The sequence below is a fragment of the Manacus vitellinus genome, unplaced genomic scaffold (assembly GCF_001715985.3).
Source record: "Manacus vitellinus isolate BGI_N305 unplaced genomic scaffold, ASM171598v3 scaffold_21_pilon, whole genome shotgun sequence".
NCBI classification, from domain to species: Eukaryota; Metazoa; Chordata; class Aves; order Passeriformes; family Pipridae; genus Manacus; species Manacus vitellinus.
The window spans coordinates 1,931,316-1,955,139 of NW_021939546.1; the positions used below are offsets into that span (position 1 = coordinate 1,931,316).

General features: G+C 36.8%; 1 long non-coding RNA gene across 1 annotated transcript in view; it reads left to right on the plus strand.

Annotated features, from left to right (window-relative positions):
- The window catches only part of LOC108639576, a 176,722-nt gene that overhangs the window by 73,376 nt on the left and 79,522 nt on the right, over positions 1 to 23,824 (plus strand). The window lies entirely within an intron of this gene.

Below are 23,824 nucleotides of genomic sequence, written 5' to 3' on the forward strand. Positions count from 1 at the left end.
TACCCTGTTACCAGACTCCTCTTTGCACAAATGCCAGCTCGCAGTTGGGATTTAATATTACTGAGAGATACATTGCAGGGCTTTGAATTTGAGAGAGAGAAAAATGTGTAAAAATCTCATAAGCAGCTAAACTTCAGAAAAAAATTGGGATAAATTTAGTTGCAATGATATTATTAAGGTTACCAAAGAAGCCAAAGATCTGATGAGGAAAACACATTGTGATAGATTAGCCAGGGTAGACCACTGTATTAGTGAGGCCACACTTGTTTGCCTACCTACCTTAACAGCACCTTTGTCGGTGTTCCCCATGTAAGCATTAGGAAAACTTTTAGGCAGGGGATATATCATTTTTTCAGGCATTTCAGGTAGCACCAGCTCAGAGAGAGAAAATGCTGAAGTGAATGTTTTAAAATTCATAAATCCATGATGAAACTGGTTTACTCTTTCATTTGATTCTCTGATTCTTTTCTGGAGAATAAGTCTTGTGTCCTGCCAGCTCTTTATAGGGTACCACAGAGTCTGTAGTGTTTTCTAAGTGGTTGCTTGGGAAAGTGTAGAACATTTACAGATGAAACCTCTCAGTTTTCAGTATGCAATAAAACGCACACAGAGAAGTTACGCAAATAACAGTACCTTTAAGAGCATTTTTTCAGTGCTATAATGATGCTCAAATTAATTCCAGTGATTTTATTAGAGATAAAAATTATTGAAAAACATGATTTCTTCTATGATGCCTCTAAGTCTATACCTAAGTGAAACATTTTTGCTTTAGATTCAGAAATAAAAACTTCTGGCATTGCTCATCATTAGAATTTTTCCCCTCAGGCTTTGTCTTTATTAGCAGCTTAAGAGTATATTTAGCACTGTCATATGTGAAATCTCTTCTGTTTGCTAAACTAATATGGGATAAAATGTCTTTTTTTACAGTGTTACTCATTCATTATATAAAAATGAAAGAAAGTACTTTAGTGTGTATATAAAACTACTCTCTATTTTTATGACAAAAGGGAGGTGACAATACATATCCCTTAGGCACCCAGGGGTATTATGTAAGAGTCATTAGTGTAATTGATATCCATATAAAGAGTGTTGTATCAAACATGATTAAAATGTTCAATATATTACAGAGGTTCCAGTGTTCCAGCTACTTTGTTATAATCCTTCTTCTGATAGATATGTTTCTGCTTTCTTGTGAAAAAGTAAAATTATTTCAGAAGAGAGGATCTTTTCCTTCTTTACCTAAATTTAAGACATGATTTCTAAAAGGCATATCTTGGCCTATATATACGATTTTCTCTTCTACAATGAACTGAACATTTACGGTATGTCTACTCATGCAATAACAATTTAATCAAGAGAATTCCTTGTTTTATGAAGACTTTTTATTAGGGATCATTTCCAAAGACTTCTAATAGGCCTTACCAATTCTCGTAATAGAATAAGATAGTCTCTTGATGACATGCTACACTTTGTCAAGAGAACGAAGCTCGGAAGAATAGGTTTTATGTCTGCTTACACCTCTTTTACACCAGAATGATAGTGCTGCATTTATCCTCCTGAGAGACATGGAGGTGTACATTTCTAGATATGGGTTTTGAGTTTGCATTCTTATATTTTTGTTTGTTTGGATTTTTTAAAGGAAATTTTACAGTATTTTTTCATTTCTAGTTTTAGAGTTTTTTTTTTCTAATTTCTAGTTTTTCTAGTTTATGTTACCCTTTATTCTGAATATTGAAGAAACATCTTCCTTCAATTCCCTTCTTTAAAGAACTTCTCTCAATACAATTTTTCAGAAAAATCTGATATTTGGAAGCAATCCCTAAAGTATAAATCCTCCCATTTTCAAATGTTAGCTGGGCAGAAAGTAGTCATCAGATAAGAGACAGCCTGCCTAGAGCTCAAACTTCAGGGGACCATAGTCACAGGACAAGATTTCCTATGGCAATATCAGTTTCTAATGGATGACCAAGCATGAGTTTTCCACATTCATCTCTGCCCAAAACTTTCTGGTCTCTATAGCGCCAGCCCTACACAGGTCTGTAGCTCACACTGTCACAGGCTGTGCCTTTTAAGATTCAGGGTTCCTGAAACAGTGCCACACAAGGCATATTCTTCATTCTCTGTTGAGTTTAGATTGCAAGGTCTTCATTCTTTTCCATTTGTAAGCACTAAGTCCCCATTGCCAACTGAAAGCATAACGTTTATGTGTGACTCTCATCATGTTTCATGTCACAACCATCAGAGTTTAAAATTAAGCCACTGGTAATGGTCTTTTAGTGCTATTGCTAAATTAATAATTTCTAACTCTACCAAACTTTACTGCATTAGCTGGCATTTTCCACAGCAGGCATCTGTCCCAAACACAGTGTGTCTGATGATTAAGTTCTAGCATTCAAGTAATTTCCAAGTGCAAGGTTATGAGCAGACAGTTTCTCTGTCTGCTTGAAGGATATTTTTGCTTCTTGAAAAGTTGTTTCTCTGCCATGGGTGTTGAAATTTGGCAGGGTTATGCTCATGTGAAAATTTATCCTAAGCATGTTCCTATTTTTGCTATTTATATTCCTTAAAGAACATGCTATGCTCCAAGCCTGTAGGGATGCTGAACAGGATTGTCCCCATAGCTCCAGGTACAACTGTGATGCTGGGCACAGGAACTTTCTTTTGGGACACTCCAGCAGAACATGGAGAAAAGTGTGCAAATTTGCTGAACTCAGAACTGGAAGCATGAGAAACAGAGGTGAGGAGAAAAAAAAGGAACCTACTGTAGTGGAAACGAGGTTTGAACTGAAAAGGATCGATGTTAAGAAACGGAGTGCAGGAGTAGCATGGACATGTCAGAGCAACAAGGAATAGAATGTGATGGAAGGCAAAAGAACAATAGGTAGTGTTATTGTGAGAAGCTGGAACTTCCTCCACAAACCTGACTTTGAACCCAAGAGTCTTGGTTTTCTTCCTGCTTCTGCCGTTGGTAAGTATTTGGCAGAGCAGGTATCTCTTTCACTCTGCCGTCTGGGTGCAGAGTAGCTCAGAGTACTGTGCCCAGCCTCTGGATTTTGCCTTCATGGGAGAAAAAGCATTCTCTGGCTAATGCAATAAACCTCAGCTGCCTCAACCACCCTCTTTCCTGGTTCATGTAGAGAGATAGGATTGACAGTATTTGCAATGTGCTAGTTTTAGTTGGGTTGGGTCTGCTAAGGCTGAGTTCACACACACTGCACTGGTTCTTTTCCCAGGATGCACATTCTGAGTATTCAAAATTTCTTGAAGTTTTCCAATTTCCAAAGAAGCTTTATGTAGATTTTCCAGGCATCTGTCATACTATAACAGATATTTCCTGTGTACAAACGTACTCGGAAGCTGGAATCATTGTGTTCAAAAAACTATGAGGCTCCCATGAGAGAGGTGATGAAAATGTGACCAGTAGAAAGGAAAACCTGCACAGAGGGAAAATCAGCATCTGCATGTGATGACTGTCAGCAAGAATTTTTGCAGTGCCATGTCTCATAGCTTGTTACTTTAACTCAGAGTTATTTAATGGAACGTTTCCTATACATTCAGTGCAACCTATTTACCTATACTTACTATCTATCTATCTATCCATCCATCTATCTATTGTTTGCAATACTACATAAACAGTGAGTTTACTGTAGGAGATGACAGTATTATAACAGCAACACTTAAAGTATGATCCTTCTTTTACATGAGTGAAGTTATTGATTATAGAGAACCTGTTTTGCAACCGGCACAGTGACTTTGCTGTGCAGTAATTGTATATATGTTGCAGTTTGCCAAGGACATATGTGATTGCCTGAGAGCCATATTGCCCTCTACTCTGGTAACCTAATTTTGAATCTGGTGCTTCTGCTTTGCATTATGAATAAAGTAATACAGCAATGCTACACAGGAGTGTGTAAGGGAAGAGTGCCAGCTTTCCTTCTTGTGTATTCTGTGTTGAAGCTACTTTGTGCATCATGTTTCTTTTTAATCTCAGCCCTAGTCAAATTTATGACAACAGTTGTAGGGGTGAAACAAGCAATCTGCAGGTCAGATTCGATGGAGACAGAACTGGGTAAGTGCACTTACTCTCTTGTAAGCCTTTATTACTGAGTGTTTGTTCTCAAGAAAGAGAAATCCATTCTGGCCAGCTTCATTGCAAATTCTGGACTTACAGTTTTTAGAAGAAACAGAAAATTTCTGTTGACCAGTAGGCTGAGTGCTTTATCTTGTAGCAGTGGCTTTCATTCAGACAATATTTCTTCATTTTTTGTTTTGGCCACTTGATTATTACACAAGTGTACAGTTTCCAAGGAAGGACTGGTTTTCTTGTGTTTTTAAGCAGGAAGTAACCACGAAATCTTGCCTATAGTGATGCTAGAGCATGCTCCTCTCAGGATACTGATTGTTTTGGACACACAATAGGAAGTGCATGTCCAGATGTGTGCTTTGAGAATCAGCTTGTCCTTGTGTTAGTTGATGTACCTTTCACACTTGAGGAAAGCCTGAACTTCACATGCATGAATGTGTACACCCTCTTTGCACTTAGAAATCAGGTTTTGAGAATAAAACAAACTCGAATTAAATTGGTTTCATTTTGAAAAGTCAAACCCCATAAGACTTTAATACTTGGGTGTATGCTGATGAAATACCATGACTCTAAAGGCTATTAATATTCATGGAAGTCTGAAATAATTCATGACTTTCTGGAGTAATGTTAGATGATGTACGATGGTAAACAGTATCATTTACACTGAACCTTAAAAATTATTGACAAAGACAAGTTCCTAAACACTGGCTAAACCTTGTATTTGTTGTTATGATTTCTTGGTTTTATACTTCAAGCAGATTTTCAATTAACTCCACTGTATTCAGAGTAATTATTCATTTATTATAGTCAGTTTAGATACGGTAAAGATTAAAGGAGTAAAACAAATCATTTCAGTGACATAGGCTAGTGATACATTGTTATTATTCTGATTTCTTTGCCTCTTGCGTAAGGAAGATTTATAGCATCCATTTTTGAGTGAATCCTTGTTAGCATATATTTTTATAGATATTTATTTGCTAAAATAAAGTATTTTGATAAAGTAAGAAGCTATCTTCCTCTCTCCCCATTCCTTTAGAAAATACAAACATTCCTAGAATAAAAGCAAAAGGATCGTAGATTCGAACAGCACACTTATTATACATGTGGTAAAATGTACTTGTCTATTAATAAAAAAAGTACATAATATGATGCACCACTGTTCTAAGATAACTACATGTGTTCGATGTTGAGAAATTAATGACATGGAGCAGATGCCTTCAGTCATCTAGGAAGTGTGGTTTCCCAGAGTACTGCAACTGCATACCCTGCAGTGTATCATCTCTCTTATAAAGGAGTTTTACATGTTTATAAAAGTGTGTTAAACATTGGTAAAGTTTATTTTATGCATTATGCATAAAAGTTCTCATTAGGATTTAACAAAGCAGCTTGCAGAGAAAGATTACAAATAAAATCTCTGTATACAAAAACGATTTGGATGGTTTAGCTAGATGGTTCTGACTAAAAAAAATTAACATTTCACTTACTGTTCTCAAACATTCAGAGAAAGGAGAAAAACAGCACTAACTGAAAAGAGTGAAATATATGTTGTTAGAGCAGTGCTTAGTAGGATCACTATTACAGAGGTTATTTTAGTATTTCCATTATAAATCCTCTTTATTCAGTGTAATATCATGGTAATTTCAAATCACATTTGACTTTAACTTGGCAAATAATCTGTCAACACAAAAATTCAGTTCATTTATATGCATATGTGCATTTATTCTTACATGTGCACAGGCTATATCATGTTCACACATGGCTGATGTATAGATTTAAAAATAAGCAATGATTGTAAAGCTACTCTTTTTTTGGTCCGGTTTTCCTAGCCATCAATTTAAAGGAGATTACAGATTGGATTTTCAGAAGCACTTAGCATTGCCTTAAATGGTCACATTTAAGTTAATGGTAAAATTCCTATGACTTAAATTGCAGTAAAGTTAAGTCAATGCTGTTGAAAGTCTCACTCCATCCTTTCTCCAACTCTGTTTAGGGGTCTAACTCTAGGTGTGTGGTGTAAGTGACACACTTATGGGCATAGTAACATTTTAGTGGAACTTGAAGGAGATTAGTCAGATCTCTTTTGTTTCTCTGAATGTTCCCTGATGAGATAAAAAGTCTAAAGCACTAATCTCGACACCTATATTAGATGTTTAATTGATTTAGTTGGGGGAAATTGTTTTCCTCTTTAAAACCAAACTTGAAAGGATGCTTTATGTTGGAGTTAAATAAAGAGAAAAGACCCATTAGGAAGTGAAGGATGCCACAAATAAACAAGATGGATGAATGTCATGGCTGGAGTTATATGGCAGTAATATATAAGTATGAGAGGTGGAGGTATCAATAAGCATGTAGAAGAAATTTGCTGACAAATAATAAAAAGACACTTTCGGCAGCCATACTTTTATTTTTATGATGCTGTATGTTCTGGGTTTTTCTCCTTTGGGATACTTCCCTTTTTGCCATATTTTCCTCACTCACATGCATCTATGCCTAGTTAAGACATTATCTGTCAGGTAATAGTATTTATATACTTTTTACAAATCAGAACAGAACTTCTGCAAAGATCCAGGAACTGGAGCACCTCTGTATGACACGGGCTGGAAGAGTTGGGGTTTTTTAGCCTGTAGAAGAGGAGGCTCTGAGGACACCTTGTAGCACCTTCAAGTACCCAAGGGGGGCCTACAAGAGAGTAGGAGAGGGGCTTTTTACAAGGACAGGTAGTGATAGGACAAAGGGGAACTGAGTTTGTAATCTTGCCTAATATAGGACACTCTGAAAGCTCTGGGTTTGACTTTCTGCTTCCTGAATGGAAGACTCTCTTCTGTACCTTGTGTCTGTCTCCTTGGTAGGCTGCAGTGAAATAAAGAGCCCAGGTCAGTTTTCCTTCTATGCATTGCAAGTTTAAAATGATCTGTGAATTTAATTAATGCAACTTTATTTTTCCTTAGTATCTTAAAGCATATTGTATCAAAAACATTACATGGGTAAACTTCAAAGCAAGAAATCCAGAGAAAATATTTGCTACTCAAGAGACTATTGAAATACAATTATCACAGGTCCAGATGGCCTGGCTCTGAGAGAGGCTCATGAGCTTTTTTTACCTTTAGAACACTAAAGGTCGTATCTAATTGGAACTGACTACTGGCTAAACCTCATCCTAACTTAGGCTCATCTGAACTGCAGGAAGCATTCAAATCCAGTGTTCAAATCCAGTTTCTGCCACTGTTCAAGCCCAACTGCTTCAATGGCTTCTTATCATTGGGCACTCCTTGCACTTTCCCAGCTATGAGACAATCCAGGATTTTCTGGGATCCCAAATATAATTAGTAGCAAGGGCTATATAGTTTATGATTTGTGTGGGATGCCAGATTGCTGTGAATTTCCATGGAGCTGATTGTCTGTCATTCTGCGGAGAACTGTTGATCTTCAGAAAGTGCCATTCTGGCTACATTCCTTACTCTTTACAACAAAATGTACCTGCTGGAACTAGGATTTTAGGTACCTTTCAGGAATGTCTGACCTGCAGGACTAGGGAACAGTGGTGTCTATATTACAGAACCTTTCATTATCCTGGCCAAGTACAGTATAATTATGCAAAAGGGCACATCTTCACCATCCTTGCAATCGTTTGTTCCTTTTGTGCTGCTATCAAGAGACCAAGTAGGGAAGGAAATTTACTTCATGTGTTTCTCTTTTCATGTTTTCTGAACAAGAAATTACAATGCTTGGTAAATAGAGCAGGTCCTTTATACTTATTATGGACTATTGTGTGAAAATGCTTTGCTGACTTCAGAGGAAAACCCATAAATTTGTTAGATGTGTTTTGCTAAGTGTATATTTGACCCAGAGTGAAAATTATTACTACAAAAGAGATTTCTGAAGAATAAATGTGAGTTATATGTTATTTCAGCTATGGAAATTGCAATTTGGGTGGCTGTTTGATCTGACCCATAACGTAATAAATGAGCATGTGCATGTTAAAATGACACAAGCTCAGCAGGCCGGGATGAACAACACAAATAGACTGTGCTAGTACTTGTTACCTGTAGGAAGTTTAATCTTCTTGTTTCTCCACCCCCTACAGAATATTGTACACTGCTTTGTTTCTCAGTGTATATGAAATAATGATGGTTTAGTAAACCATTTATGGTATTTTTTTGTATGATTTAGGATGGAATTTCATATGCTTGCTAGATCAACACCTGACACAATAAAAAAACAATGGGGAATTTTTCTTTGCTCTTCTTATTTCTTGACCCTTGAGATTGCTGAAGGAAAAAACAGTCTCTAGTATAAATAGAGATAACAGCGACAAATTGAGTAACAGCTGCTGAAGAACTGCTCCACTAACCATGCCGAAGAGATCTTTCATGTTCTTGCTGTGTTTCTTCTTTGGCCTGTTCTGCACAGTACTCATGCACTGACATCAGGTGATCTAGGTTTTGTAGTGTTCTGAGGGGCTGCTGGTGACAAGGGCATTTTCAGCCATGTATTGGGATAGTCTTTATGTCCCTTTTGCACTGCTGGCACCACACAAAAGGAATATAAAAATATCTAAAAGGGATGTTATTTTGGTCTGGTTTTCATAAACCAGAATTGCGTTCTCTGCTTTAACCATTTTATCTTTATTTTTCATTTCTTAGTTCTTCTGCTAATCAGAGATTTTTGTGTTTTGCAAAAGAGAGGAACTTGCAGCAATCAGTATTGTGTCTTGCAACATCTTTTCTTTGTAAAGTAGAATTACTGCCTAACAAAAAGCAGAGATTGCCCTCAACTACTATGGGCTAGAACATCAGCGGTCAAATGAGGTCTTGGCAGCTTACTGTAGAACAGGCTGCCTAAAATTCTGGATAATTTGTCTCCCCCACTGCCCCTTATCTTGTAAAAGATCCGATGATCCTTACAGACCCCAAACCCACAAGGAAATAGGTTGGTAAAAAATCCAAACATGAGTACATTATGCAATTGTTGGGCATTAATTTTGATAATATTATAATCACCTTTCTGATTGCACCACAATAAATAGAGACTCAGAGTCAAAAATAGCAAAATCTATTTTTTCTATTTTTGTCTTTGCAAGCATGGATGTGTGAGAATGAGTTCTTTATAGAAACTCACAATTAAGGGGAGGAAGTGATGAGGTGAAAATGGGCAGATACTGATTCTGCACCAGAGGGTATGATTTGTAACACTGAAATACTGCTTTTCATTTGATGCTCAAGAATAACATTTTTTTGGAGGGGAACGGACACTGTGTAACTCAATACATCGAAGCATGTCTTAAATTGCACTCCAGTAAAGCAAACTTTAACTGTGTTTACATTTCCAGCTAGTGGTATTAGTAACAAGGTGAAGACGAAATGCAGCTCTTCTGGTCAGAGAACAAACCATATTCGCTAACAACAGAAGGAACAGAAAGATAGTTGTAGGCTCATGATTCTGTCATAACTGGTGTATTGTGCCCCTGTAACAGTAGTTTTGTTCCACAGACCGTTTCCATCAGCATATTTAGTAAGAGACATTTTGCCTACTTCCACATTCTTCCTTTTGTGGACAAAAATATAAAAAGAAATCCAATACGTGGACAAAAGAAGCTGCAGCTAAAATGTGGTACTCTTGACTTTTTCCAGCAGAACCTGTGAGCTAAACACTGCTGGATCAGTCTAGAGTGACCCATGGACAGATTTCAGATTAGTATGTGCTTCTTAAACCAAGAAGTTTTTGAATTTTAAAGAGACAGCTATTGTGTCTCTTTCCACAGACTGAATATGATTTGTCTATACATAGCAGCACAATTAGCTTAAATGTATCACAATGAACTGCATACTGGGAATATTACAGGCTTTTGCTTTGTATCTACTTTTGCCTTGTATCTGGTAGGTGACATAAATGCTAAACTATCTGTTAAATAGGGTTAGGGTTGCCTCCTGGTTTGTGTTGCAGATCACCTACCTGATGTTAAAACACAGAAATCAGTAGCAGCATGAATGACTTGGTGAGCAGAGTTGCTATTAAAGCATTAATGGCTTCTATCTGTAATCCATATTACACGATGATGAGAAAAGAGATTAATGAAAACAATCAATGGTAATTTCTGTGCTTTTACTAAATAAGAATCAATTTATAGTTTTAGTGTTGAAATCAGAGTAATGTTAGGTCTTAAACTAGAACCAAAGCTTATGGTATTTGGATGACTTTCTCTGCATATTGGACTCTTAATCCACTTGAAGTGCCTTCCAAGGCTGGAAAATTTTTCAGATGAGTCAAGTTCTCTATAGCATGTTACTTTTTTTTAGGAAAGGAAATACTTAGTTATTATAACAGCAAGAGCACCTATCTTGGAAGTAGCTGATACTACTTTTCTGTCTGTAATCTGCAGTGAGATCATTCTAGATTTCAAGAAAAATGCTGCAGAAATCTATTTCTTATTTAATTTCTACTGTTCTTTTGAACGGCAGTTTGCAGAATGCATCTGGGTGTACAGCTAATGACCCATGAGCAATAAGCAACTGTTTAAGTAAAATGCACTATGAAAAAGCTTTTACCAAACAGCATTTTAATATTTTAAATAGATTTTCCATTGCAGGCTCTTTGTAACTGGATTAGTTCTCTGATGTGTTCTGACAGAACTGTTGTTAGGGATACTCCATTAACTTTGTCTGTCATCTTATTTTCCCCAGTATCTGGCATAACACCCTTATATTTCATAATTTGTATTGCTATCAGTGCTGATTTGTAAATGTGCAAATTATAATTAACAACGGCCACTACTTCTATTAAATATTAAATCATTCTTGCAGCCTGTATTTTCCACAGCAGATGGAGCCCTGTGGTATGCAAATAGACTTTCCTTAAGTAGTCAGCAGTTTTTACCAAAATTTTGGCTTTAAAAATGCCTTCTTTTTTTGTTTGCTTTATGTTTTCTGTGGCATTTAGGTTAATATTTATTCACTGCAGATTCTCTTTCTCCCCATAAGAATTTCATGGACTATTACATTCTAGTACTGAGGTTTTGTTTCACTTCATTAATAGCTCCTTAATCATATAGCTTGCTTGTAAAGTACAAATGCTTGTTATTTGTACTTATGCTGCAGTATTGCATAAGAGGCATTTAGTTATATTTTAATATGTATAGCAGAAGCAAAAATGCTGGGTACACCAACATAGTTTTTAATTTGAAAACCAATTTATGTGCACAGTTTTTTCCCCCAGAATAAGCAAAAGCATTTATGGTTTTATATTGTGCCTTAAACATTCCATTAAATGTCATCAGCTGATTCAGGAAAATGTATTGCAAAATTACTAGAGGACTGTAAAATGTGTAAATGTAATGAATACTCAGGACATAGAAGGGATTGAAAGTCCAACATTTATCAGGTAACTATAAAACAGCAAGAAACATTGATAGAACATTACATTTTCTAATATATAATACCTTAAGCTTGAAACTCTTATTTTTGGTGTTTACTGCTGTGCTGTTTTATTAAAGAACACTGATCCAGAGTTAACATTCCTTTCTAATACTGAGAGGAATCTGAAAGGCAAGCAGCATCATTCAGGAAATGGTTTCACTACCCACCCGAGCAATTGCAAATGAAGATTTTTCAAATGATCAACTCTGAGATTGTATCCTAAATAAGGGCAACCCAGTTTGTTTCTGCATTTTTAAATGGACACAGGAACATAGAGCTCAAGGACATTAACTGCCACATTAACCAAAGAGTAATGAAAACTTCTTTGAATGAACATTTCAGTGAGCTGAAATGGCTTCAGTGATATAGAAATGAATTGCAAGAAGTTAGGGTCTTGTCTTCCTGCTGTTTTAGTAGGAGTTGGAATTAGCATGCTAAATGGGATCAGCAACAGTAAGCAACTGGATTGGAATATCCTGGAGTCCATGCTGTGAATGCACATGGATAGTGTGATACCTGTCATAACACTGAGGTACCATTTAATCAAAAGTATTGATATGTTTTAAACTGAAGTTTGAAGTGATGCTGGAATGGAATTCTGGGCTCTATTGCCACCTAGTCTGGGTGGGAGCAGCTCTGGTCACTCAGATACATCTATCAAGAAGGTAGTTTTTAGGTGTATTCCATAGGAGGAGGAATTCAGATAACAGGACAGGACATGATGCTAACCATTTGGGAACAGTTATTGTAATTTAGAAGATATTATTTGCACAATGAGACAGTAGAAGACATGCTTCCTGTTCATGCAGATATATCAGCTTTATTGTTAATGTTAAGAAGAAATGTGATTTGAAGGATGCTGCTGGCTTGATATCTTCAAAAAGGGAGAGTAAGTTTTAAAAAGTGAGCAGCAAGCAGAGCAGAATTGCTATAGGTGAGCTTCTGTTTGACAACCACACCACAGCATGCAGAAGAGCACAGACAGACTTTAAACCAGTGGAGGTACTAGGACCAGCCAGCTTGTGGCAGCCTGGAATTGTGTGCGGGTTGACTTACATGTTAACCAGGTGACTTAGTGTCCACTGAACTCGGGCTTGATAGAATGGCATATATCAGCATTTTCATCAATAGCCTTCAGTCTGTGCTTTCCCAGAAATCTGCTTTTACATGCAGAGGATAGTCTTGATGTTTTCATGTAATTTCTTACTGCAAAGGGAGGTTCAAGGAGGCAGAAATTTGACCTATTTATTGAAATGAAAAGTGTCCATGTACATTTAAGTATTACAGAAAGTTGAGTTTCAGAAAAATTTCAGCCAGAGTCAGGGTAATATTTGATATGTACAGTGTATTCACTGAAATATCTAAAGCATGTCCTTGTGAAAGGAACTTCACAGGAACTTTCAAAGAATGTGCACTACAGAAACTTTTGTGCTGTGCCTAGGAAATAGTTGTATCCTTGTCTTTATTTCCCTATAATGTCACACTGCAACTGCTGTTCGTCACATGCACAGCATGGAACTAATCCCTCCCCCTGCCTTGAACTCTAGAATTACTGGCTGGTAGTTCAACTCTCTCTGCACAGCTTTGCCCCTTGGTTTTTGGCATCAGCCCTGCTCTCCGAGTCCACCTGTTTAGAGTTGTCAGCTTTTGTAAAATGGGCCTGACGATTTTCATGTGTGTAGGACACTTTATACTGATGATTTGGTGCCTTTCAGTGTAATATATAATTGATGAAGATGGACTGAACGTAGATATGATCTTCTAGCACACTCCCCTCCCTCTGAAGCCAGAGTTGTGGTACGCAATGCCTTTGAAAATCTGATATATAGTGGCTAATGAAAGAATTTACAGGCAATTGAACATCTCTTAATATCAGATAAAAAGAAGACATTAGGGAAGAGAGCCTACTTTCTTGAGGAGAAACACAGTTGAAGCAAAGCCATTAGACTATTCCTATTTAGAGTCATAGGAAATCCTCTCTGGAGAAGCTAAGGAAAAATGAGTATATTTCAGTCATTGATATCCCACTTAAGCCTTGTTTAGAGTCTGTCTAAGGAGGAAATAATATTTTGTCTGTGAAACTCTAGTATTTTTCTTCTCTAGGAGTAGCTAGTTAGGAGTATTTTAATGATGTTGAACAATTTAAATGACTATATTTCTTCATTCCTTTCATGAAATCTCACTGTTCTCAGTGTGGGAGATTTGGATGTTATAAATTCTTCAGGAAGCACTCTTTAAATATCAATTTGTGTATCTTTGAGGCTTAAAATAAAAACATTGGTAAGGGTTGTGCATCACTACCCTTGAAATCACTCAGTGTTTTTTGGGGAATACTCAATAATATGGGATCAGCAATCTACAGGAATCTATAATGAGGAGAAAGAGAAGCAGGACTGCTAAGCATCCATTCCCCCTACCCCCTGCTCCTCAGTCCTGAGACTCTGTTCATTCTTGGCTATGCAGTGATTGGAAAAGCTTAGAAAAATTAGGAAAGAACTTAACAGTTGTGAGTAGTGGTGGTGAATGTAAGAGAAGATGGTCATTCCACATGGCCAATTCTACACTGGAGATTCACAGTCTTAGTTAGGACCCTCAAAAACTCAACATTAGATCTTCTGTTTGCAACTGGACCCCAAAAGGTCATGTCTTTACTGTGCCTCCACATCCTTGTCTGTTCTTATTCTAATATAAGAACTTTGTTTCTCCGCACAGAATAAAATGATGGCAGTGTTTTGGCTTCCTTCCACCCTGCAAAGCAAATTCATTTGTTAGTCTTCTGTCTCTAAATTAATGTATATTGGAAAGGAGAGCAGGCTGTAGACTTCCAGCTGTTTTCCAAGTATATGTTTGCAGTCCTATTGTACCTTTGCATGACCAAAAAAATGGAATATCTGGGGGAAAAAGCTGGCACCACAATATTTAGAATTTTGGGACTCATAGAGTAGACCAGAGCAGATCTAAACATAAATGTCTTAAATTTCTGAGTTGTACAGCTAAATCAAATACAATTGAAATGAAGACCTACTGAAACAGGGTACAGTATAAAAACATTTCATTAGACTACATCAAATCATAATACAGCTGACATGGTATCTGAGATTCTGATCTCCAAGGCTGAAATTCTCATTTTTGTAACTGTAGTAATAAAAACATAAAACATGACATAAAGATGCTATTTAGAAACAGGACAATTTTATAGAGGTGTGGAATTTTGCACCTGGTAGTAGTTAAGTGAATATGAACTTTAAATTGTCACCTTTCCCTGAGAAGTAAAAAGTGAGACTTAAGTGCCTAAGCAAAGTGCATCCGTAATATCGGTCGTGTGAAATGTTCTGAACTGTAGACAAACTGTTCATTGCTTTCATGTTGGTTAAAGCTACAGGTTTGTTCTAAGTGATAATGGTAATGGACTGTGTTGAGATTCAGAAGACTTTACAAGGACAGAACCTTATTATTCCTTTCCTTGGACATACTATTTGAAGAGTTTCTAAAGTGGCTTAGATTTTGATCAGGAATTGTCAAATTTGAGAATCTCTGAGCTCTACTTAAGGAGCATGGTTGATGCATCTGTGGTAAATTTTATCATACAGCATTTTTGTTTAATTAGATTGTGAACTCTCAATGACTTCCTGAGAGTAAATTTTCTTGAGAGGAGAATTAGAAAACATTAGATGAGAAAAAGGACTTGAGAATACTTGTCCAGAAGAGATTGATAAGAGCATAACTAGGACAGCTGTGAGCTGTGCTTTAAAATTGTAAATGATGCTAGTAAGTGATTTTCACTTCTGATTTTAAATAGTCTCAGAAATTGTCTTCTTCCAAAGCTTCTTTGAATTAAATTTTTTTTAGTAATCAGAACCACTATATGTGAAGAGTTTTGGAGCTCATTACATACGAGGAGAGTGTGAGAGTTGGGTTTGCTCAAGTTTAAGAAGGGAAGGCTAAGGATCTTATTGCTGTCTACAGGTACCCAATGGGAGAATACTGAAATACTAGAAATTTTGTATAATTTTTGAATGCATTTTAATTAAGACAAAATCAGTTTACACTTCCTTTACCTTTGGAAGAACTCACATCTGATGAAAAGGCAGATGTTGAGAGACAAGCAGACAAAAGATTTTTGGAGAGTGGCAGGGATAACTTCTTGATACAGGTACTGGAAGGGCCAGCTGGAGTGATTCACAGCTGGATCTGCTGCTGTCCACTAACAATAAAGGTTTGGTTGAGGACGTGGTAATTGGTGGTGGCCTTGGCTGTAATGATCATGATAGAATGGAGTTCAATATCCTGAGAGAAATGAGGAAGGAGAGTGGCAGAGTGAAATCTCTGGACCTTAGGAGAGTCAGCTTTGACTGGTTAAGGAAACTAATGATCAGATCCCATGGGGGGCAGCTCGGAAGGGGAAACGCACCCAGGAAAGGTGGCAGGTTTTTAAGGACAGTATCATCCAAGCACAAGAGCATCCATCCCAATACTCAGAAGAATAAGTAGATGTATTGGCTAAATAGGGAGTTAATGGCAGAGGTCCAAAGTGCAGATGTAAACCCCTGGAGATGTCTGCATGGGGTTTTTTTAAGAGAATAACACATAGACTATTCTGGCATAGTGGAAAATAATAGTCCAACCAACTGGAACGGTCTGGCCAAGCTCTTTGGTCTCTGGTGGTCCGTTTCTGTAAAGTCTGTAGAGAAACTTGGCACTGTCCAGCTGTACTTTAGTTTCTCTGATGATGTCTCTGCAACATACCAGTTTATTTTATTCCTTAATTTTGTTTGCTTACTAAGAGCTGTGTGTCTGCATCGTGAAATGGTAGGTAATGCAAAAATGACAGAGGCTGCATTTCTTCCAGACTGGAAGGAGAAGTACAGCAATATGGTGCCACTAGAAAGCCCTACTGCTATGCAGAGTTCTTACACATGCACAAGTGCATTGCCATTGTTTTAAAGCTTCTGTATTTTGAGCCTTTGCAACATACTCTGCATCCCATTGAAAGCCAGTTGCACTTATGTTTTTGCTTTGACTGCTTGACACTGCTGGTATTGTCAGCCAAGTGACTGGCGCTACTAGCTTGCTAGCATTAGGAAGACATAAAGTATATGTGACAAATCCTGCAGGCCAAATACATGCTAATGGAACTGTTCAAGCTGAATCATAAGTCCTTTGCTAAAACAATCAGGATTTGGCCCTACTTACCCTTGGACTAATCTTGTCCTCTGCTCACTAAACATTATATGGGATGTAAATGATTTATTTCCATTCATCAAGTTTACAAGGTATGCCTATATCTGTGAAACAGAGTTTTTAAGAAGATACAGCACAGTTCATAATCTGTATTAAAAAAAGGAAAAGCATCCATGTATTAGGCCATCAAGAGTCAAAAGCATAATTTGAAATGATAAACGTATCCATTTTAAGTTACACATTACTTTGCATAGTTAATATCACTATAATTAGTCATAGTTCCTGTAATTTATTGAAAAAGATGCTCAGCCCCTCTAGTGTACTACAGTGATGAATGTTGGAAGTGCAACTTTGGAAGCAGGAATCAAGAAAATTAGTAACAGTTGGAGAATTAGCATGTAAATCAATAATATCCTTTCTCTTGCATCTTGAAAACTCAGGGTGTACATCACACATTGCATAATGAAAGGGAGGGTAGAAGTTAGAATTGTAACCTCCTTTACGTTACTAGATCTGCCTTTACTGCAAGAGCTGTTTAAAATAATTTCAAACGTTAGAGTAAATCTCTAGTAAATATTTAAACTATGTATAACTAGTCACAAATAAATTAAGCTGATTTTATGCATTCTCTCTAATTAGAAGGGCACAGCATTTGTTGAAACGTGATTAGTATTATTCATTAAGCAAAAAATTCTCATTTGTATCTTATTATCACTATTCTGCATAAACCAACACAATTTGTCATGAACTCCCTCATTTGCTGTATCCTCAAAAAGCAGATTATGCTTATTTTTCATTTGGACAGTGGAAAATCAAGCCAGGTGTTTGGCAGCACCAGAGTGTTCAGGTGTAACTGTGCCAGTGATGGTACATTACTAGCAGCGTGGATGAAGAATGAGGCATGGAGAATCTTGGGACTGAGGTGCCTCGAGGCCCATCCCTTTAGAGTGGTCCTGCTGATGAGACAGGTGGTGTTGTATAGGACTGAAAAAAAAGAAAGAAACTTTTTTGTAAAGTCAGCCTTTCACCTTCAAGTGGAAAAGAGAGGTACTTTCACATAGCTGCTGCTGCACTGAAGTACCTGGACATTTCTGTGACTAGTCTCTGTGGTAGATACTTTTCATCCTAAAGTTTACTAAAGCTGTAAAAGGCCATTTGGTGCACAGAGGTCTCTGTCACTGTCGCTGTCACTGTCTGGGAGGGATCGGTACAATATTGCTTGGGCAGTGCACTGGGCATAAATATTTATATGTGACCTTGATTGTAGTATATTATGCAGGATAGCTGATTCATTGTATGCATATTCTTCCCCTTCTTTCCTCTCATTTCTTTGTAAACTTTGAAGAACATCTCTTTACATATGCCATATTTGATTCTACCCTCATTTACATGCATGTAAACCATCAGTAACACTGCTGAGCTAAATGGTGCTGAGTCAGTGTAGGATGGGTTGGAACAGAGTAGCAGGCTTTCTACATCAGCTCACTGATGTTATGGATTAAAAACTATGTGAGCCTTGTGTTCCATCTGCAAGGAGACAGGACAAGAATAGTTTTGGCTGCATAGACAGCCAGATCCAGCCTCTCTGGATGTTTGAATTTTTCATTGTTTTCTTACACTTAAATGGTGATGAGTGGCCCAGTAAGTTCTACACAGCACAGTAAATGGGACCCCTCAGAGTATGTGGTAACATGTGATAGACCCATGTACTTGTTCTTTACAGCTCCCTTTTTTGCCTTTGGCAATAAGTTGCTTCTTTATCAAACTGGACTCTCACAGAAATTTTGCATGGAATCTGATGTCTAATCTTACATTTGAAGCAAGGAAACAATGAGACAACCCTGTCTATGTTATGATATGGAAATACATTGACACTCTTGCAAGAGATATGACATGAAATTTTCATCCCAAGATCAAAGCAGAGGAAAAGTGCTATTTCCAACATAAGCCAATAGCAGTGAAAGTCCTACACAGAGTAATAGGGAAAAGGAAGGACTTTGTATATGGTCATGCTAAAATAATGAAAGCGTAGTTGCAAACATAAACACCACATCTTACCACTTGAAAATTCATTAATATTATATATCTTTGCCTTTGCTCATCTATATCTTGTCTATGAGTTACTATGACTAGTTTATTCCATTTTACTGAATACGTACTTGTGAGTTACAAATCCGGATTATGAATAGCTTGAATAGCTAGTAAGAGAAACAATTACATTTTCTTTCTCTCTAACATGCAATTTTAATTTTCATAATTCTATAAAAACTATCCCCCACAATGCAGGCCTGCCAGGAGGCCTGAAATCTGCAGGCTATGGCCTCTCGGGTTCTTTTCCAATGACTCATTTTTAATTTTAAAGAAGCATTATCTCTAGCTAGTAAATTAACAACAGCCTATAGTGCACACACACTGTCATCCATCTGCTCAAGGCTCTTGTCATTTGACACCAGTCTTGTATCTATAGACTTCATCTGGTATTCAAAAACTATCAACCCTGCCTCCAAGATAGCCCACCTTCTGGCTCCAGGCTAGAAGAGTGACTCTCCATTTCCAATTCTAATGAACACATAGCTAGCAGCAGTTTTTTCATTAAGGATCTGGTCTTCTACGAAAACAGACAGTTTTGGAGTTACTTGGATCCAGAACTGCATGGAAAGTGTCTGTAAAAGAGACTGAAGTACTTGAAGAGTGTTCCTTAGGCTGCCTGACTTCTATTTCTGCACTTTTTCTGTCAAGCAGAATATTCACTGTTACCTCCTGCTTGCAGTGCATTGGACATTAGTGTTTATGCCACTGCATTTTTGAGGAGTGGAACATGCTAACAGATTAAATTCTTTATGATATCTTTTAAATTGTCAACACCATTTCAAGGGAGTTTGGAAAAATACAGGTAATGTCAAAAATCTCATGACTGGTATGAATCCCTCAAAGGAGAGAAAGCCATGTACATTAGTATATCCAATTTTGTGTAATTTCAAATTTGGCTGCAAATGAGGTAATTTGTCTTCTTGCAAATAATTTCTACATAATCTGATGTCTGTTGTGAAGAAGTGATAAGGATTTAACAGAGAATTATGTCTTCTTGACATGCTTCGGTCATCACAGGATAGAACAAGTTCACAACACCTATTGCTTAATCAAGGTTAGGGAACTTATTCCAAGAGTAATTGAAGAAAAGGGGCTTGTGTTCTAGATCCAAAGGACATAATTTTTTTAGATTTTCTTTTCCAGATTATGGTAGATGTAGCTGTCATAGACATAAGTGAGAAGAACTGACACAAGTCATATGAAGTTGTAGTTAGGGATGAAATATGGGTGATATCAGCATTTAAAAAATCAAGGAAGGCAGGGAAGGTGGTTTATCCTTTTATTTTCCCCAAGCTTGGAAAGTTCCATCTAAGCCATTTGTTTGTGATTTTTTTGGTCTGATAATCCATGCAGTGAAAAAATTATCTGGTTCGATGGGCTTTGTTTTCACTGCATATCTCACAAAAAGTCTCCTTTATTCATGTGTCCTTCCAGGGGGTTGTGGTGTCGCGGTACTTCCAAGCAAACAGAGCTCTAAAGGATGTGATCGATGGTAGTAACTCTGCTTCTGCAGCCTGTGGAAAGTACCCACACCAGTCAGCACACAAGTAATTATACTTTAACTTGAGATAGACCCAGAATGATATTCGTATCTGTTCAGTTGAGGAGTGAGGCTGAGAGAGAACCAAGAGACGTCAGAAAATCAGGCTATTCTAAACCTTGGTGTGAAAATAGTGTAATTCCATTTGTGTGAACTCCTGCTGATAACTGGTGTCTCGTTTCACAAATTTAAGGTTTCAGCACTTTGCTATCAATCATCAATATTTTTTGCTGAGTTATCTTTGAGAAAAGGACTCTTTTACTGGTATTTGCGAGACTTTACTTCCTTTTGAATAGAAAGCCTCAGGTTATTTTGAGGAATATGGTGATAATTTACCCAAAGTAATGTTAACTATATATATTATTTAATAACATTCTCAGTTGCATGTCATTTTCTTGTAATTTGTATGAAGAATACAAGCAGTATCTTTAAAATAGTTTTTAAAAAGTACTTTAAAATTCTTGTGTGTGCATCAAATATGAAAATGCCATAGATTAATAAACATTTGAGATTATTTTTGATCATTATTTATTTAATTTTATTTCTGTTGGGTAGTGTTATATCAAATGTTTAAGTTCAGTACATAATGAGATAAAGTAAAAAGCTCCTTATGCTCAGTCTTTGTAATATGTGACAGAGAAATGACTGTTGATTTCTACTTTTAAAGAAAATAAGATTTGTATGTAAACAATTTAAAATAAAGCATGTAATTTGCTTCCAATTATATATTATATAAAGCATTAGTAATGGAAGCAAATTAGGCATGATTTTTATTTATACATTATCAATTGGGAAAATTGGCCCTTCACCAAACGTAGCCCTCACTCTGCAAATGTTTGTTTACTTCCTTACCTTTAGACATCTAATTAATCCTCCTGAAGTCAGGGGGACAAATTCTGTGATTGCAGTTTACCAGCCATAACTGTCTACAGATTTGGAGGTCAAACAGAGACTTAAACTTACCCTGGAAAGCATACAGAGAAAATGTAATAGGGTGCCAAGGCGACACTGGGGTTGCAGAACACTGTGCAATACTTCCTTGCCAAATACACTGTGAATTTGTCAGACTTGGCTTTTGGTTGTGAAGGCTGAACAGTTGTCCAGTACCCTTTGCTAGGTAAGCAAGCAGGTGTTTATATCTTCATTTTACAAATGCAGGAGGTGGTTTGCTGAAGGCTGCAGATTCAAGAACCTGTTGCTGGAGCAAAGGTTAGAACAGAGCAGCTCTTGGTTCCTGATTCTGCATTCAGTTCACAGCAAAGTGCCATTCTTTGAGAAAATTTGTGGAAATATGTACATTAATTATAAACAAGTAGCTTATTGAGTCCAGTATGTATGCACTGGTAGACAATGAGTATTAGAGGAATAATAACTAATCCTATCTGACGGTGTGCAAGACTCCTTACAGTGCTTTAGAAATACTAACCCATTCTGTAAAAGATTGGTACACTGTGTAGCTCTTGCTACATAGAACCGCATCCCCAACAGAATTAGGTATGCAGTACCTGATTTTCCCTGGGATCTTTCATGTATTGTTTGTATTATTTGTTGTCAATTGTTTCACTGGAATGAGTTTATCAGGTAGATAATGGACAGACACTGTATTCTGCTTTTCAATTTATAAATGAACAAATAACATTTCTATTTCTTAAAAGTGGAATATGGATGATAGATAAATTCTAAATTTCTATTTTTGTGGGTCAGCGTTGCCTATGTAGATAATAGCACAATAATATTATTATAATTATTTCAATGGTATGAAATGCTGTTGGGTTTGGTTTTTTTAAAATACAAACACTTACCAGACAAGGCAGTGATGGCCTCTGCTGCCTTTGCCACTTGGGCCTGATGGTACAGGATAAGAAGTGAAGGGGCTCTCTGAGGCAGAGGCCACTAAGGCTGTAAACAGGTTTCAGTGGAGGATGTATCAGGCCCAGAGGGTAAAGGATGTGACAAGAGCAGTGGTACTTGATATACAGAAAAGACTGGAAGTAGATTTTGGTAGGGAGACAGCTTTTTAGAGATTCCATCACAAAACATTCTAACACATTTCCAGAGTGTTACCTTTACACATGCGGATTTTTCTTTATTGAAAACATTTTATGGCTATCCAAGTACCTTATAGGAGAAAAGAACTTTAAAAAAACAAGCTATCTTCAACCCCATCTTTTATAATCAAATCTGCTTCAGTCTAGCTGAAAATTGTATCTGCAAATTGTCCTATATATCAGCCTATCTTGATTTTTTCCCAACTGTCTGTATGCATAAGTGCAGCAATAGTCATAAGGTATATGCTCAAAAGTTTGTGAAATCTTTATAGAAATTATAAAGTACAACATTGAATTTTAAGGACTCAATGTAAGAAGTACCTTTCCTAGTCCATTATTTTATTGTTAGCGAAATTTTCTTGTAGGAAAACAATGCTTTGAAAGTGAACCCATAGAATAGGCAGCTGTAATTTTGTAACTAACAAAGTATGTATTTAGTATTTGTGCCATTATATATTCAGTAAATAATGATATTCAGTAAAAAATACTGAATATCAGGGGTACCGATTTAAAAAAAATCCCAAGAAAAAATGTGAAAAGATATTCTGTAAATGAAAAGAATACTTTACTGTAGGAGAAATGCCTTTTATAAAGAGAATGAACAAAAAATAATGCAAGGTAATCTAAAAGCCTTCATCTCAACCTTTGTCCCTTTCATTCTTTGCCCAAAACTCCTGGTCTGTGCATTTTGAAATCTTTCTCTTCTTCAAGCTCTCACAAGCTGATGATAGAAATCTACAATAACTCCTTTCTTATCCTTCATATACATTTCAGAAATATAGGCAAAGAAAGAGTCATTCCTCTACAAACTGGAAGTCTCTGCCTGCCTCAACCACCTTCCAAAGCTGCCATGACTGCCAGTTTTTGCCTATTTATATGATTAGAAGCTTAATGATACAGCCATTGCATCCCTTCTGAAAAATATTCAGAAGTTGTATCTTTAGATAGAGCTACAGCCCCTGAGTAAATGACACGTTTAGAGGATGTCGGTCAGAGATAAAATTGTACTTTGGATCTTAACTGTTTCTTTTCAGCTCATGCAAGATTCACATTGACTTGGACAATAAATGACTTAAGATCTCTAGATTGATGACCCATTCTCTAAGAAATAACTTTGTTTCCAGCATATACGTCCCTGTGTTTCAAACATTTTTAGATGTTTGGCTTCATGGAAATAAAAATTTAAAGCTACAGATGTCTATCCATAGTTTATCAAGCTATTTTCAGGCTTTTCTTATAAAAAATCCAAATTAGTTTCTTTTGATTATGTTTGAATTGTTGCAGTAGTAGGATGGAGGGCATTGAACCAGACATTCTCTACCTGAAGCTTTATCCTGGTTGTGGCAGAAAATTTATGCCCTTCAGTCTTTATGTAGGATCTTTGTTGTCCATTTCTATGCTGGAATCTTTAACAATTTTTATAATCTGAAATATGTAGCTGAGTGATGAGACAAGGCTGAGAAAACGC